This window comes from Arvicola amphibius, chromosome 13, assembly GCF_903992535.2.
Source record: "Arvicola amphibius chromosome 13, mArvAmp1.2, whole genome shotgun sequence".
NCBI classification, from domain to species: domain Eukaryota; kingdom Metazoa; phylum Chordata; class Mammalia; order Rodentia; family Cricetidae; genus Arvicola; species Arvicola amphibius.
In genome coordinates, this window is record NC_052059.1 from 58032676 (window position 1) to 58048454 (window position 15779).

General features: G+C 41.6%; 1 pseudogene; it reads left to right on the forward strand.

Moving 5' to 3' along the window:
* Positions 1 to 12134: 12134 nt before the first annotated feature.
* On the forward strand, positions 12135 to 14480 carry LOC119800289 (annotated as a pseudogene).
* The last annotated feature ends 1299 nt before the right edge of the window (positions 14481 to 15779 follow it).

The window sequence follows — 15779 nt, forward strand, 5'->3', positions numbered from 1 at the left end:
TTACCTGAGCTAATGGGAGCCCATCAACTCTGGCCTGACAGGGAAGCAACCAACGTAGGACCAAACTAGGCACTCTGAATGTGGTGACAGTTGTATGACTGGGGCAGACTGCAGGACCACTGGCAGTGGGACCAAGATTTGTTCCTGCTGGTTGTACTGGATTTTTGGTTGTCTGGATGGATACCTTGCTCAGCCTGGACATAATTGGGAGGGATTTTGTTTTTCCTTGGAGCAATGTGCTTTGCCCTCTCTGGGGAGTCGATGCGAGGTGGGGGAGAGAATTGTGGAGAGGATGGGAGGTGTGGAGGGAGTAGGACCTGGGATTGATATGTTAAATAAAAAAGATTGTTTTTGTTTTTCAAAAAAACAAAAAATAAAAGTCCAAATAATTGCCCATTGAAAAAATTTGATGCCACTACCAGCCCTGACCAGGAACTGTCAGTCCACACATCTGGTTTCCTGCTTCATCTCTGATAAGTATCAGTATAGATTTCAAGGTACAAGACTTGCTATAAACTTAACTGCATGGAAAATGAAGCATGTGTGAACTAAACAACTTGGAAGGATCTTTAAAAAAATCAAAGACTCTGGGTAGGATTATAGTTACAATAGTGACTTTGGATTTTTGTTTTGTTTTGTTTTTTTCTAACTCTTGTTTATAGTTGTGTAATTAAATGGTAGGTTTTCTTTTCTTTTTTTCATTTTGATTTCAGTTTGTTTGCTTTGGGCATAGTCTCACTCCATAGCTCAAACTGGCCTCCAAATCATAATCTTTCTGCCTCAGCCTCCCTAGTGCTGGGACTACAAGCATGCTCCACCACCCGTGGCTAGCAGAGAAGTCTCAAAGGGGTGAAATAGAGAGCAGAGACAGTAGCTGTGTGTTTTGTTTTCTCAGGAGATGTGAATACACAGTAACCTGCTGCTGAGGCCACACTGTGTCTTTAACCCATAGTCTAAGGACAACATGGACTTGGGACAACTCTTCTTCCCTGGAACTATACTACTGAATGTTGGAGAGAGTGTTTGTCCCACCCTGCAGCCTGTCCCATGGTAACAGTGGGACAGATGGAAACTCCTGAGAGCTGGGCTGAGGTCACATTTGAGAACCTGAAGTGCTTTCAGAAAGGACACACCACTACAGAACAAATCACAACACATGGATCAGTTGCTGGTCAAGCAGCTCCAAAATCAAGAACCTGATCACAACCACATTCACAGTTATGGTGAATGGGGACTATAGTGTCTTGCTCAATGAACCATGGGAACTAGAGAACCACCACAGTCTCATAAGATCAGCAAGGGAAATATGCAGATAAGAAGGTTTTGCCTATTGTGGCTGCTGTAGGAGTGATGTGCAGAACAGTTTTATGACACCTCACCATGTACCCTTAGAATCAGACACTCAGTGAGGCAGTTAAAACAAACTCAACCAACAGTAGAGGAGGGCATCAGCTTCTCACCCTAGCCTTGCAAAAGTGGAAACAAATCCCAAGAGTCAGTATAAAAGGTGAATCTTCAGACCAAGGGAATTACAAGTTAGAAGGATTTCCAAATGACCCAAGATTTACCTTCAGGGAAAAAAGAAGCTAATGGTGAGAAGAACCCAGTCTCTCATTATGTGGGACAAAAAAGAAGCTAGACTGGATTAATGTCCTGCAGCTGGTGTCATCATCTGTCCCCATCTGTCCCCAAAGGCATGCTTTATTGATTATGTTGGAATTAAAACTTTTAGTAGTTCTAGAATCATTTTTAATTATTTTTTTCATTACTTTAATTAAGCTATATATTTTTGCGCCCCCCTCTGTTTCTTCCATCTCCCCTTTTTATCCTCTCCCATGATCTTCATGCTCCCAGTTTACTCAGGAGATCTTGTCTTTTTTCTACTTCCCATGTAGATTAGATCCATGTATGTCTCTCTTAAGGTCCTATTTGTTGTCTAGGTTCTCTGGGATTGTGAATTGTAGGCTGGTTTTTCTTTGCTTTATGTCTAAAAGCCTCTTATAAGTGATTACATATTATATCTGTCTGTGGATCTGTATTACCACACTCAATAGGATGTTTTCTAGATCCATCCATTTGCCCACAAATTTCAGGATGTCATTATTTTTTCACTGTGTAGTACTCCATTGTGTAAATGTACCACATCTTCATCATTCTTTGGTTGAGGGACATTTAGGCTTTTTTCCAAGTTCTGGCTGTGACAAATAATGCTGCTATGAACATAGTTGAGCACATGTCCTTGTGTTATGATTGAGCGTCCTTTGGGTATATACCCGGAAGTGGTATTGCTGGTACTTGGGGTAGGTTGTTTACTAATTTTCTGAGAAATTGCCACACTGATTACCAAAGAAACTATACCAGTTTGCACTCCCACCAACAATGTAGGAATGTTCTCTTTACCCCATATCCTGTCCAGCATAAGTTGTCATCAGTGTTTTTGATCTTGGCCATTCTTACAGTTGTAAGATGGAATCTCAGAGTTGTTTTGATTTGTATTTCTCTGATGGCTAAGGATGTTGAACATTTCTTTAAGTGTCCTTCAGCCATTTTATATTCATCTGCTGAGACTCCTCTGTTTAGGTCTGTACCCTAATTTTTATTGGATTATTTGTTCTTTTGATGTACAATTTCTTGAAATCTTTGTATATTTTGGAGATCAGCTGTCTTTCCAAAGTGGGGTTGGGGAAGAGCTTTGCCCATTCTGTAAGCTGCTGTTTTGACTTGTTGACCATGTCCTTTGCTTTACAGAAGCTTCTCATTTTCAACAGGTCCCATTTACTACTTAGTGCTCTCAGTGTCTGTGCTACTGGGGTTATATTTAGGAAGTGGGCTCCTGTGCCAATGAGTTCAAGTGTACTTTCCACTTTCTCTTCTCTGAAGTTCCATGTGGTTGGCTTTATTTGAGGTCTTTGACCCATTTAGACTTGAGCTTTGTGCATGGCGGTAGATATGGATCAGATTTGTGTCATTTTAAGCATAAATGATTTTTGGGTTTTACTTAATCAGGTTCTATTTTATATAAAGTTCAGGTTAGCCAGGGAAAAGTGCTATAATCTTGCCCCAGTCTTCCAAGTACTGAGACTGCAGTGTGTACCACTATGCCCAGCTTGTCATCCTATAATGTAAAGCCACTAAATGCTATCTTGGAGTCACCTTTGTGTATCTTGAAGATCTACATAACATTTTGTGTCACATTGCAAAATTATTTCCTAACAAACAAATCCTAAACTGGGCATAGTGGTGCACACACATAACCCTGGTACTGTCTGCTGTAAATTATTGTTTTCTTCTTTTTTTTTTTAATCTGAAAGGAAGCATATAGTGCTGGAAGCAAAGACATGTAGTTTGATTATAGCCATATTAGTCACAAATTAAGTAAGATATTCACCTCTGCAGGGTAAGTTCCAGGTCTAGGAAATTAACCCAGTGTCTTATATCCCCGTGAGACCTTCAGGCCCCAGGCTTCAGAAGTAATTAACTTTCCCTTTGTTAGTTGACAGTCACAGACCCTCCATATCTCCTCAGTCTCTCCCTCTCAGCTAGGGGATGCCTCAAGACCTGACATTCCAGCATCCTACCCTCCTCCCTGCCTGTTTGCTATATAAATGCTCCTGAGAAAAAATAAAGTTGGCAGCTTGATCAGAAATACAGACTTGCTGTCCATTTCTCGTATCTCTTGCCCCTCCATTCCTCTCTCTTCCAGGTTACCAGGAACCCTGGTTAATTTCCCACTGGTCGGGACAATATAGGATCTATGTGTTCATTTAAATTGAATATTTTTATTTTTATTGTTTTCACTGCTCTCCTCTCTTCCATCCCATCTCATTCTCCCTTCTTCCATGATTCTCATGCTCCCAATTTACTCAGGAGATCTTGTCTTTTTCTCCTTCCTATATAGATTAATCTGTGTCTCTCCAAGTGTCCTCTTTGTTGTCTAGGTTCTCTGGGATTGTGAATTGTAGCTGGTTTTCTTTGCTTTATGTCTAAAAGCCACTTTTGAGAGAGTACATATTATATTTGACTTTCTGGGTCTGAGTTACTTCACTCAATATGTTTTATTTCTAGATCCATCTATTTGCCTGCAAATTTCAAGTTACCATTACTTTTATCCTACTGTGTAGTATTCCATTGTGTAAATGTATCACATTTTCTTTATCCATTCTTTCATTGAGGGTATCTAGGCTGTTTCCAGGTTCTGGCTATGACAAATAATGGTGCTATGAACATGGTTGAGCACATGTCCTTGTGGTATGAATGAGTTTCCTTTGGGTATATACCCAAAAGTGGTATTGCTGGGTCTTGAGGTAGATTGTTTCCTAATTTTCAGAGAAATCACCATACTGAGTTTTAAAGTGGTTGTACACATTTTCACTCCCACCAGCAATGGAGGGGATTTTCCCCTTACCCCACATCCTCTTCAGCATAAGCTCTCATCAGGGTTTTTGATCTTGGCCATTCTTACAGGTGCAAGATGGGATCTCATAATTGTTTTGATTTGCATTTCTCTAGTGGCTAAGGATGTTTGTTGCAGAGGAATGAGCCACTTGTTCTTCCTAGCCACCCAGCTAGCTTACACCCAAAATAATCACACAGAAACTGTATTAATTAAATCACTGCTTGGCCCTTTAGCTCTAACTTCTTATTGGCTAACTCTTACATATTAATTTAACCCATCTCCATTAATCTGTGCATCATCATGAGGTTGTGGCCTATCAGCAAAGTTTCAGCATGTCTGTCTCTGGTGGCGGCTCCATGGTGTCCCTCTGACTCTGCCCTTCCTCCTCTCAGCATTCATTTCTGTCTTCTCTGCCTACCTAAGTTCTGCCCAACATGGCAAGGCAGTTTATTTATTCATTAATGATAATCACAGCACACAGAGTGAACTCCCACATCAGATATTGAGCATTTTCTTAGGTATCTTTCAGCCATTTGAAAAACTGAAGAAGACATCAGAAAGTGGAAAGATCTCCCATGCTCTTGGGTAGGTAGAATTAACATAGTAAAATGGCAATCTTACCAAAAGCAATCTACAGATTCAATGCAATCCCCATCAAAATCCCAGCAAAATTCTTCAGAGACCTCAAAAGATCAATATCCAAATTATATAGATAACAAAAAACCCAGCATAGCCAAAGCAATCCTGTATAATAAAGGAACTTCTAGAGGCATCACCATCTTTGGCTTCAAGCTCTACTATAGAGTTACAGTACTGAAAACAGCCTGGTTTTGCATAGAAACAGACAGGAAAAGCAATGGAATTGAATAGAAGACCGAAATATCAATCCACATACCTACAAACACCTGGTTTTTGACAAAGAAGCTAAAAATATAAAATGGAGAAAAGATAGCATATTCACCAAATGGTGCTGGCATAACTAGATAGCACAGGTAGAAGAATGAAAAGAGATCCATATCTATTGCCATGCTCAAAACTCAAGTCCAAATGGATCCAATTAGTATTTCCTAGATGTGAAAGAGAAGCTGTGTCTAGGACTTTCAACAAAATGTTGCCTAAATATGAACTGCATAGTAACACCAAGAGTGAACATGAAAACTTGGATGGGGGGATATTTTTGAGACCTCAGCCATAGATGAAGAGGGAGAAGTTAATTTCTCTGTGGACCACTACCCTGAGAAGGTCTCCAATCACAAGTGGTTAACACTAAACAAAAGTATATACCAACAACACTAAACAGACTCAGTAGTATATATACACATACAATACTATTACCACCAGCACCACCAGTACTACTACTACTACTACTACTACTACTATTTGAAGAAGAGGTCTTGCGTTAAAGAGGGAATGGGGGAACATGAAAGGAATTTGAGGGGGAAAAAGAAGGCACAATAATGCTATAAATACAATTTTCCTGTATAAAATTTCTAAAACGAACCATTCTAAATTTAAATCTTTGTATCAGGGCAAGATAAAAGTCAAGATGGCTCTAGTTATTAATATAACTGTACAAAAATCTACCACTGCCCTAAAGAAAAGAGGAGTTAATACAAATAAATTTGGTTTCTACTTGTTACTATGATTACAGATTAGGAGGTCTTCCCCTAGAAGTGTGGGAATTCTTTAATTTTAGGTTTGAACTTCTGTAAATCTTCCAGGACACCATCAAGTAAGACTGTATTATTCCAAGCATTCACACTCAACTGACACTAGTTTGTCACAGGGAGCCATCATCCATAATCCAGATGTGAACATTCTTTCTCTATCAACATTTCATCCAGATACCGAGTGAGGATTTTACCTCTTTTGGAGGGATGGAGGAGCCAGATACAGCAACTTCACTTAGGAAGAGACCACTTGACCTATTAATGATCACTGAAACCATGGATACTTTTCTGAAATCAATATTTTAGTGTATCTGGACTTTCTTTGGCCTCCAACCCCTGAATAATAAAATGGAGACTTTTTATTAATTATGAAAGCTTAGCCCTAACTCAGGCTTATTTCCAACAATTTATGAAAACTTAAATTAATCGTTTATATTAATCTATATTCTGTCACATGACTTGATGGAGGAGTGTCTATGTGTTACTTTTATTAATAAAAAAACTGCCTTGGCCCATTAAGAGAACAGAAAATTAGGTAGGCGGAGTAGACAGAACAGAATGCTGGGTAGCAGGCAGTAGGGAGACGCTTCAGGCAGTTGCCATATGCAGTACCCATGCTTCTCCTCTCTGAGATGGACGCAGGTTAAGACCTCTCCTCGTAAGCCACCCCTCGTGGTGCTATATAAATTACTAAATATGGGTTAAAGCAAGATATGAGAATCAACCAATAAGAAGCTACAGATAACGGGCCAGGAGCCAGGTAGTATTTAAATGAATACAGTTTCCGTGTAATTATTTCAGGTGTAAAGCTAGCTGGCGGCCGGGTGGTGGGACGCAGCCCTGCCGCTCCTTCAACAATGACTCATTACCTCTTCTCCATACTGTACATTTGCCTTCCCCTTGTCTCCTGGTGAATCCCCTGCCTCTCTTCTTCACAAAGTTCCTATCTCTTCCTGGAAGTCTACCTATCTCCTCTTGCTTAGCTACTGACGATTCAGTGCTCTATTAAACCAAACTGAAGGAGTGTTATTTACAAAATGGTTATCCTATAACTTTTAGATTTATTTCCTACTTTGAGGCAAGAATGCTTCTTCCCAAGTTGTCTACAGTAGTTTCTACCTCCTTCAGGCCAAGTCCAATGAACATGATACCATCAGTGTAACATGATTGGGCTCATTGCAGTAGATGTTACTGTTCCTAGTGATACATGTTGAGGTTTTCCACAAATTGATAGCTGCAGGGGATGCATCATTTGCAGCAACAATAAATCTTACACCAAGTGCAACTACAGTTGCACCTGGTTGTTGCCACCTGGTTAAGTTTACAATAACCCACTAAAGTTCTCCAAGATGCAAGTTGATGTGTTAGAAAGAGCTATAGCAGAAATCAGTTTTTTCATTGAACTGACCTCTGGACAACTTCATGTATAACATTGCCCTGGTTGGCTTTTTGGTTGGCAGAAGCAGTTGTGGCATTTTCCACTAGTTTCTATAAGGTGACTTCTTGAATCATGCATCCACTACATATTGAGGTTTACTTTGGGGATTGTGATGCCCAAATCTGCAAAGTCCCCCCAAAAGCCAACAAGGAGACTAAGCCCTGTATATAAAACCAAAAAAGCCTTGATTTTATGCAAGTTTGCAAACTCGGTCTCTCTGCATGTCCAGCATATTGGAATAAATGAAGAGCCCCAGCTCAGTTAGAATTGGGTTTTTATAGTAGTAAAGGTGGGGGTGAGGGGTTTCTGAGGTTTATGATCCCTGATTGGCTGATAAATGTCTAGGGTTGTCCTGGTGAGTGTGTGCTGGCAGGTGGTCCTATCTACAGTGGTTAGAATGTTAGACATTTCCTCTGGATGGTCTGTTCTTGGGTGTTGGTCAGGTAATCTCAGCTAGTGGTTCTTCCTGCAACCAGGTATTGTTTCAGGATAAACTACTGAGACTCAGCCCTCTATTAAACTTATCGATGTCTGAGACCTAAATGGCAGGTGATAATGGTTGGACGTAAAGAACTTCCTTTGGGTGATCTGTTCATATTTAGCTTATCATGGCTGGCTCCTACAGGAATAAACCCATTTAAACCTTCCAGGGTCCAGAAATATTCACTATAGCAGGTGAAAACTGGCTGAGTAAAGGGATCTTGGGGGTAGAACAAACTGACTCCAGCAGGTTTTCCCTGAATGTTTCTTTATTCCTTGAGGGAAGAAGAAAAGAAGGAGAAGGGTAGAGGAAAAGAAGGGCTGCTATCCAAAAAGCTGTCAGTTTATATAGGCATGCAGATAAGTTAGCAATTTCATAGATGGTTACAATAGTATCGAGCATGCATTTCACAGAATTACAAAAAGCCAATGGATTTGGCAAGGAGGCACCTTATGCTTCAAAGGGGGTGTGGTTGTAAAGCCCTTAGGCAGCTGAGAACCTGGCATTGGTAGCCATAGCAAGGGCCTAAGAGGAAGGCAAGGTGCCTGATTTGTGTTAGCATCCAGCTGGTTGAGTTAAAAGGAAAACTCTTTTTGGACTTTTCCTTTGATTCTCAAGTGAGAATTTTTCTTTCTGAATCTGGTTTTAGTGATTTAGGCCTTTTCTCTGTATAAACAGTTCACTTCCTAGCTTATGTTATTTGATACCAAAGTGATGGGTAAATACAGAATATTAGTAGTTCGTTAAGGTAGAGCTGAAGACCAGTAGATTATACCTTCCTGAGTCTGTTGTTAGAGCAGACAGCTGCCTGCCTCCTGTTTGGGGCTCCTTTATTATCAGGAAGTACTGTCAATAAAGTTGTGGGGTACTAGTTTTATGTAGATTTTTGCTATGATAACAAAGGCTTGACTGAGTGAATGTTTCCACAGCAGGGCTTCACTGCGTGGGGGGAGGTATTTGGTCGCTCTACAGGAAAAGGCAGGTTTACACACTGGATATTACAGAAGGGAGAAATGCCATGATTCCATAAGGTTTCTACAAAATTCACAGTAACTTATCCAAAAGACGTTGTTAGTTCAGCTCTGCAAAAACCGGGTGGAGTGTCCATACTCCCAGGTATTAGTCTAACAGGTCTGTCAGATGTATTGTATAGTATGGGTGAGTTCAACTACAGGAATTATGACATTTGGGAACTTTCCTATTTCTGCATTCAGGAACTGGAGAAAAAGTTTGTTTGGGAACCATGATGTGGGCCATCTCCAAAACCCATCCCCTAACTAGGGCTTCACAGAAAAATTTGGGGGTTTTTACAAAGTATTATAAGGACAGATCCTGTGTACAAGAAATTATCCTCTATTTTTTCTATAATCAAATCACTCTGCTTACACAGCCCCTTGTATCTCTGAGGAAACAGAGGAAAGAAATACAAAGTTGGGGCTATGACTTTCCTCAAGGGTACCCAGCCTCTATCATGCAAAGAGTTCTGATGGTTAGGTCCAAGCCTGGAATATAATCGAGACTTCATATGGTAATCAATTCCTCTTTTTACCAGATCTATAATTTTTCTTCGATGCTCCAAGACTCCAGAATATTGATGCCAACTGTATAGTTGATTGAGACACATAGTGTTTTGAGTCTGGACAAGTGCTTGATTGAGATGCTACATTAATCTAGTTACATGACTTTTTTCTTCAAAAATTTCTAGGATAAATTGCCTTTATCTTAAAAAATTCCTCATCCTTATTTAGACAAAAACACTGTTCAGAGCCCTTCATTTTCTTTGCCTCTGTTCTTGAGTACTTAGACACAATGAGCTAACCACTTTACACTCTTATGATCTCTGGTTATCATGCTTGGTCACGCAAAGCTTTGTCTTGCATTGTAGATAACCATGGCTGACAATGGTTAAGTGGCAACAATACTTGCATGCCATAATTAGTCACTTCAGATCTATAGTTACTACTTTTTATCACTTACAACAACATCTGTAAGAACTTTAACTTATATCTTGACTGGTGAACAGAAAAGGTCCCCTGTTCTTACTTTCCATGAGGATCTCTTTTCCCCAGGGTCTAATCCAGAGAGAAAGTCTATAAGTGGTGTACAATATGTGAGCAGTGTAACATACATGAGCAATATAATGCATATGAGTGATGTTTCACATGCGAGGGATGTTACACACATGAGCAGTGCAACAGACATAAGTGGTGCAACATATGTGAGTGGTATAACATATGTGTGCAGTGTAACACATGGGATCTGTTCTAAGGTCATCCCTGATGAGCTTGTAGACAGGTAAACTGACCCCCTTGGGGGTCCTTCTGGTTGCTTTCTCTTGCTTTGTTTCTGAAGTCAAGCAAAGCAGGCTGGTACAAAAAACAGTTATTAGAAGGGAGTCAAACAGCAACTGCGTTGAGACCAACTTCTGGTATTTAATGTCTGTGAAATTTTGTCGTCTCAATTTTCTTACTTGTAAAATGGAAACCATTAAACTCAGGGTGGGGGTGTGAAAACCTGATGGTCCTGTAGCGCCCATGCCAATACAAGATGGTATTCGAGTAGGGAACTAAGCCTGGAGACTTAAAAACACAGACAGACAGACAGACAGATATGGGGACATGGGTCATCCTTGATACAAGAGTGCCAACTTTATTGTGGTCAGAGGAGCTTATATAGGGATCCTTAGCCACACCCAGGTCTCAGGATCTTTCAGCTGCAGGCCTCATTAGAACCCACTCCCCGTCATCAGGGTCTCGTGCTCAGAGCAGCTGCAGGCACAAGTGTTTTGCTCAGTTCATTCTAGCAGGTAAAGGGTCTGAGGCAGGCAAAGAAAGTCAAGGGTCCATGGATCTGAAGATCCCAATGTGGGGATCTAAAGAAAGCTCAGACAGAAATAGAACAATATATCAATTATTCTAAGATGTACAGCATTTCAATTTGTGATCAAATAAGCAAGAATAGAATCTGTACTCAATGGCATGTTTCTGTTTATCTGAGAGCAATGTTTGATTTCCAGTGATACATGAAATGATGAAAGCACCAAGTACGGTCTCAAATACTGATCTGCACAGACACTATGTTGTTATTAAGCATGTATGGCTCTCAGTATGTAAATAGTAATCCTGAGATCCCTTGCAGAGTGTAGATGTGGTGCTTTATGCATTCCATTGTGTTTTCAGTTCATTCAACAGGAACTGAAAACATTAAGTTTCTGAAACTAACTAACTAAATGTATGATCTTCCTCTTATATGATCTCCTGAGAGTCCATTGAGTTATCACTGAATGTATATGGCCACATTCACTAAAAACTACTAGTAAGACTAAATCAGAACATGTATTTGCAGCAGTAGTTCTCAACTGGTTTCATGACCCTTTGGGGAATTACAAAGCACATATCCTGTATATCAAATATTCACATTACAATTTATAACAGTAGCAAACTTGCAGTTATGAATTGGCAAGGAAAATAACTTTATTATTGGGGGTGACCACAACACAGGAAGCTATATTAAATGGTCAGAGCATCAGGAAGGTTGAGAACCACCATCTGAAGATGTCTGTCCTGCCTGGTATGCTGTGTATTCAATGAGTTCTCCTCATTCTTCTTCTCTTTCAACCACATTTTATCATCTGCTACTTATTAGAATAAATATGAGATGCCATCCCCACTGTCTACACCAATGATGGCCATCAGGCTCAATTAGCTTGCCACCAGTTGTTGTAAATAAAATGTACACCTTCACACTCATATATGTTTCAGACACTACAGATGCCTGTGCTTGTGCAGCAATGACAGAGGAGAATCATTACACATACACTACAGGGACCTCAAAGCTGACAACAAACCTGGATGTTTATAAGGATGAGTTCATCATCCGTGAATAGATCCCCAACCCTTTGTGTTGCTGTCCTGCCTCTGAGGATCAACTTTGGAGGCATTTCGTCATAGGACCCAGGACTCTCAGGATCTGGTTACAGATTCAACAACAGTAGAAAGCAGAGTCGTGAGAATTTCTGATTAGGAAGATAAAGCTTGACCAGGCCAGCTTGGTGGTTTCCAGCCCTCCCTTTCTCTTGCTTTGGAAATATAAAAGCAGGGACCAGACAGAAACACACCAGAGGCTGAGCATAGACTGTACCAGTGGGAAATGCAGGCCCTACTCTTCCTGTTGGCCCTTCTCTTGCCTCCTAGAGCTGGAGCTGGTGAGTTTTTCTGTCTTTCTCTATCCTCTGATAGGCAGGATCCTTTACATGTCATACGAGGGAAATCTCTTCAGTTAAGTAAGAATGAGAAATTAATTTTCCTTCACATTATTTCACCAAAAATACTTATTCTGATAGGCAGCTCTTCTCTGTCCTTCCATCAGTGTTGAGGAAGACAGGATGAGGGATGAAGAACTATCTAAATGAACTGGCATCAGAAACATGAATGACCACTGTGTTCTGAAATGTAGGATGATGGTGGATAGGGAGGGCTGGAGAGGAAAGAACCACAGGAAAGAAAAACCAGAGGATGCTTGGAGAGGTCTGAACTCATGAGAGGTTGGATGGGATGGGGAGCAGTCACTCAGCTTTAGCCCCATTTCATCTGCTGCCACTGTTTTGGGGTGTCCTGCAAATATGTGACCAGAGACACAGGGTTCTTTGTTTCAGAGGAGATTATTGGTGGTGTGGAGTCAAGATCCCACTCCTGCCCTTAAATGGCCCATCTGAAGATCCTCACTGACAATAATTCACCTTTAATATGTGAAGGGTTTCTCATAAGTGAAGATGATAGCTATGCACTGTAAAGGAAGGGCTTCTCATAAGTGAAGAATTTGTGTTGACGGCTGCACACTGTAAAGAAAGGTGGGTGACTCCTCTTTGTGTGGAGAATTGCATGAACCAGAGTCACAAAGGGGCAGAGCCTGAGGAAAGTTCCCAGTTCCTGTTCATCTCCAGATAAGCTCCTACTTATAATGGGAAGACAAAGGAAACAGAAAGCCACACATTGAATCATTTTCTTTGTCATCTCCATTTTCAGAGAACAAAGCTTTAAGCAGGGCACCAGGTGGGACAAAGTGCTGCTTTTCTCTTGTCCTGGTATGACTGAGCTTTTAGTCATTTGCTGGGTGTAACTCAACGGTAGAGCACTTGTCTACCACAGACAAAGCCATGGATCCAATCTAAATACTGCAAGCGGGGGAGCCAGTCTTCAGTCCTGTCCTGTGTTTCCCTGAGCATGTTGCTTCTGGGAAGGCAGTGGTCCTGGGAACTCTGTCTCAAGTACAATCGGGACCTCAAGTGGCTCTTTTCTGGGACAGAGAAGACCTGGTGTCCCTCTGTTCGAAATGAGTCCTCCTCATGAGACCAGCACTTTACCCTTTTTCTCTTTCAACAGAGAAATTATTGTCACTCTTGGGGCTCATGATGTGAGCAAGACAGAATTCACACAGCAGAAGATCAAAGTTGAAAAACAAATTGTCTACCCATATTACAAATTCAATACCAGACTCCATGATATCATGTTGTTGAAGGTGCCATTATTTTTCTTGCCCCCTTTCACTCTTCTGTCCTTAACTCTTTTCCTGCTCAGTCCTTTGGACTGTCTCTTGTTCAGCCCGTTTTCTCTTAACTCACCCCTGAACTCCATGTCTTTACTACTGTGGTGGGAAAGGACCCATCTCCAAGGCAGCATCCTTCTCTGGGTAACCTTGTCTTCTCTCCTTTCCCCCAACAGCTTCAGAGGAAAGCTCAGCTGAGTCCTGTTGTGGTTACAATTCCCCTGCCTAGCCCATCTGACTTTGTTACATATGGAAACATGTGCTGGGCAGCTGGCTGGGGACAAACTGGAGTGATAGGGCCATTTTCAGTTAAACTGAGGGAGGTGAAACTGCAAATAATAGGAATGGAGGGTTGTAAGTACTACCCGAATTACAACAATGACTCCCAGGTCTGTGGTGGCATTCCAGGATTTATGAGAACAGCATACAAGGTGAGTGCACACTGACCTCTCCTCATCCCATCAGGAGACAGCATCAGAGGAGGGAGTGGGCCAACCATCTCTCCACTGCAGTGACTAACACCTGTGTTTTTAGGCTGCCAGCTCTCTGGGAATTTCAATTCTCCCTCTAGGTCTCATTCCCATTCCAAGCTCTGCCTGCAACCTTCCCACAGGCTTCCAGAAGAGAATAGAAGGGAGTGAGGGGAGGCAACCTAAGCATTGGGTCAAGACAGGAGAAAAATTTCAAGCCCTAACTTATGGCTCTCAAGGAGCCAGAAGTCCTCACTTCAGTCTGGTATGAGCTATGGCGAGGGGTCTGTAGCTGGGGGAAGGTGATCTTTGCTCAAGTTCTTTTAACCTATAGGGAGACTCTGGGGGACCTCTACTGTGTGCTGGGGTGGCCCATGGTATTGCATCTTATGGGCGTGCAGAAGCAAAGCTCCCTGGAGTCTTCACCCAAATCTCCAAATATGTGAGCTGGGTTAAGGAAGTCATAAGGGCATATAGCTGAAAAGCCCTGCCAACCTGAGTCAGGTTCTCCAAGCCAGAGCCCTTCTGTTACCCACTGGGTGCAAAATCTGTTCCCAGACTACCCCTAGCTTGACCATGCCTATTGCAGACTACCCACAGCCTGTCTCTAGCCTGTCCCCACATTGTGCCCATTCTATATCAGCTTACCTCCAGCCTGTCCCTAACCTTTATGAGCCTACTCCCAACCTGCCCCAAACCTTATCCTTAATGAGCCTGCCCCAAACTGTTTTCAGCCTGCTCCAATCTGTCCCCAGACTCTTTACAGCCTGTCCCCACCTACCCTCAACTGTACTTAACTGTTCCCAACCTTGCCCACCCTGTCCCAGCATGCCTCCAACATGTCCCCAGATTGCATTACCCTGTCCCAGCCTGCCCCTGAGAGGATCTCAAAGGGATTCAAGTCTCTGTTGATTGATTGTTCCCTGGTACGGCACCTCAATAAAGACTTGACCTGCAGCAGCTGTGAGACTCCATTGTGTGCTCTAAACTGCGGCGGCCCCCCATCCACACCTATATATTTTCTGGCCAACATAGCAACCCTGACCACTGATTTCCTGGTCCAGGGTGTGTGACTGTTGGTTACTGAATATTATCTCACATATATACGTGTGTACTGTAAGGTTTCACATCCAGAGAAATTCGCACTGCTCTCCTGTTTTCTCCACAGTCCTTCCTTCTTCTCTTCTCTCTCCTTGTCCTCATCTCGTCTTTCCACAAATCCCAATGCCTTAGCTGTTGTATGGGAGAGGGCCCACTTATCCTTCCCGGCTGCTTAGCTAGCTTAGCCCTGAAATAACCACACAGAAACTGTATTAATTAAATCACTGCTTGGCCTATTATATCTAGCCTCTTATTGGCTAACTTTCACAGCTGATTTAACCCATTTCTATCAATCTGTATACTGCCAGGTGGTAGTGGCTTACTGGGAAAGATTTGGCATGTCTGTCTCTGGCAGCTCCATGGCATCTTTTTCTTACTCTGCCTCTCTTCCTCCCAGCATTCACTTCTGTCTTCCCCACCTACGTAAGTTCTGCCCTATCAACTAGGCCAAGCAGTTTCTTTATTCATTTCATTTCTTTTAACTAATGAAAGCAACACACAAACAGAAGGACCTCTTACATAATTTCCCTTGTTCTGTTTAAACAAAAAGGAAGGCTTTAACTTTAACATAGTAAAATTACATATAACAAAACAGGTATCAAATAAGAATTACAGTTACAATATTTATATCTACTTTATTTTTTATAATAACTAAGGAGAACTATAACTGTAAATTCTT